This window comes from Salvia miltiorrhiza, unplaced genomic scaffold (genome assembly GCF_028751815.1).
Source record: "Salvia miltiorrhiza cultivar Shanhuang (shh) unplaced genomic scaffold, IMPLAD_Smil_shh original_scaffold_428, whole genome shotgun sequence".
Classification (NCBI taxonomy): Eukaryota; Viridiplantae; Streptophyta; class Magnoliopsida; order Lamiales; family Lamiaceae; genus Salvia; species Salvia miltiorrhiza.
In genome coordinates, this window is record NW_026651546.1 from 121,050 (window position 1) to 124,020 (window position 2,971).

Here is a 2,971-nt window from a genome sequence, read left to right on the forward strand (position 1 = left end):
GAAACACCCACGAACCCATCCCCAATTATCACACATGTAACGTGTGATAATATTTTTTTAAGTTTTTTTTTTCTGTGAAAAGAAAATTCTCTAACAAAAAAAAAATATGTGAAAAAAATAAAAAATAAAGAAATATATGTGTAATCCACCATTTTCCGTGGAAGAGGAACGCTCATTAATAGAAAATTTAAAACGGGAAAACCAAGAAGAAGCTAAGAAAGATTATTAATCCCTCACACGAAACAACGCTCCGTTTTCTTGGCATATGTCTAAATACTGTCGTGCTGTCCGTGACCCTTGTGTCATCTCCCATCCAGAAGTTGCACATGCACTGATCGATGCACATATTCTAACATTAATATATCTCACCCACCAAAAAACCATTTAAAATATTCTAGTTTCCAATGAAGAAGCGATAGAAGAATATGAAGTTGAGCTCAGTGTTGTGTTCAATCCTAGTTGGTGGAGTGATAGCATTAGCATCGGCATGGGCAGTAAAATTAGTGAATTGGGTGTGGTTGAGGCCGAGGAAGCTGGAGAAGCTGCTGAGGCACCAGGGGCTCCAAGGTAATTCCTACAGGCTTCTTCTCGGAGACATGAAAGACCTAATCTCAGTGGCCAAACAACACCAGTTGAAAGCCATCCAACTTTCCGACAGCATTCCGCCCCACATTTTCCCTTATTTTCACCAAAGCATTACCAAATACGGTGAGAATTGTTTCATATGGTTTGGAGCGACGCCGAGGTTGATGATCAGCGATCCTGAGCTTATGAAAGAGATTCTTGCGAGACCGGATGTTTTCCGCAAGCCGCAGCCTGATCCCATTGGGCAGACGGTTGCCGGAGGGCTGCTGTTTCTGGAGGGTCACAAATGGGCCAAACACAGAAGAATCATTAACCCCGCTTTTCACACCCACAAGTTGCAGAATATGGTGCCGGCCATCACTTTGAGTTGTTCCAACATGATTGCCAAATGGGAAGCTTTGGTGTCTGGTAACGGCGGTGAGGAGATCGATGTGTGGCCCTTCATTCAAGATTTCTCCGGCGACGTCATTTCAAGGGCGGCATTCGGGAGCAGCCATGAGCAAGGGAGAAGGATATTTGAGCTGCAGAAAGAGCTGCTCAACCTCGTCTTGGACCTCATGCACTTCATGTTCATCCCAGGCTGGAGGTACATATATAAGCGTACTGATGAGAGACAGAACAAGGAAAAATCAAATCAAAAAACTATATAGTTGGTTATTTTTATAAATTAATTATTGCTTGTTTTTTAATTTACTTATTTTGAAATTTTCTGGATTGCAGGTATGTTCCGACGAGAGCCAACAGAAGAAGCAAAGAAATGTCGGAGGAAATGAGGTCAGTGCTAAAGGGCATGATCAAGCAGAGAGAAGAAGCAGGCTCCGATGGAGATCTCTTAGGCACACTGATGGATTCGAATCGTGGGGAGGCCGACGGCATGAGCATGGAAGACGTGATCGAAGAATGCAAGCTGTTCTACTTGGCAGGGTCGGAAACAACCTCGCTGCTGCTGGTTTGGACGATGGTGATGCTCAGCAAGCATCAGGAATGGCAGGATCGAGCTAGAGAAGAGGTTCTGCAAGTGTTTGGAGAGAGCCTACGATGCCCTAAATCGCCTTAAAATCGTAAGATCCTCAACTCACTTCCTGCTGGCTTAGGGTCCAAGAGTAATTAAGGATCTATTGCAGGTGACGATGATTCTAAAGGAGGTGGATGTACCCGCCGGCGCCGTTGATAGCTCGGGCAGCGACGGAGACGGTGCAGCTGGGAGGCATGAGTGTGCCGGTTGGGGTGGATTTGTTGCTGCTGATATGGGCGATGCATCATGATCCCAAGATATGGGGTGATGATGTGAGTGAGTTCAAACCGGAGAGATTTGAGAGTGGGCAATCGTCGTTGCTAGCTTTCGGAGGTGGGCCCCGTGTGTGCATAGGCCAGAACTTGGGTATGATTGAGGCCAAGATAGCGCTGGCCATGATGCTGCAGAGATTCTCCTTCCACCTCTCGCCCTCCTATCTTCATGCGCCATTCTTCATCATCACTCTCCAGCCGCAGCACGGCGCTCCTCTGCTTCTGCGCCACCTTCCTTAATACTATTATTTCTATGGACACTCTTTGTATTTTGACATACAAGTTCAAATTCGAGTATAGTTACTACAGCCACAAATTTTCTGTATTTTTTACTTGAATTATTACAGACTAGATGATGATGCTGCTCTTTTTTCTTATTCTCCTTTTCCTTTTTTGAGGGAAGTAAATGGTTTGATTTTGGCCTCATGTGACTATGCAAGAGAATCTGAAATAAATTAAGATTGAAAAATATTGCTGGTTTGTCAGAATCAGGCATGTGTGTGGTATGGAATCCGATCACATATTATTTAAATTAAATTTATGGGGTTATGGTAAAAAAATATACTCCCCTCGGTCTCATTATTTATGGCACGCATAGCTTTTTGACACGGAAATTAAGAAAAATAAAATTTGAAAATTAATAGTACGTTTAAGAATTTGTTATCACCAACATATTCTCAAATAGATAACCAATTTGTTCAAAGAGATCCACCCAGCAGCATATTCTCAAATAGATCAACCAAGTAGTAGCTCGAACTGATTCCAAAGAAATAATTATATAATTATATATTCTTAAACTCAATAAAATCTTCGAGAATTTGGCTCGAATTCATCGAAATAATTATGCATAACCCAGAAACAAAATCGAAACAAAAGAGATCTGCCCAGTTATTGAAATAAAATCGAAACAAAAAGTGCGATTTTGAAGATCATGAATATCATTGAATATCTTCTGAATGAGGCAGGAGTTGGAGGAGTCACGGACTGCACAAAGTTCAACTTCCAGTTGAGCAATCCGTATGTTGACTGGTTTGAGCTCTTCTACAATCAGCATCTTTGTATCCACTTCAGTCATGTAATCTCGCATGAACTCAGTGTG

The 2,971-nt window shown here is 42.4% G+C and overlaps 1 pseudogene; it reads left to right on the forward strand.

Moving 5' to 3' along the window:
• The first annotated feature begins 327 nt into the window (after positions 1–327).
• LOC131004575 (cytochrome P450 72A225-like) lies at positions 328–2,223 on the forward strand (annotated as a pseudogene).
• Positions 2,224–2,971: the final 748 nt, after the last annotated feature.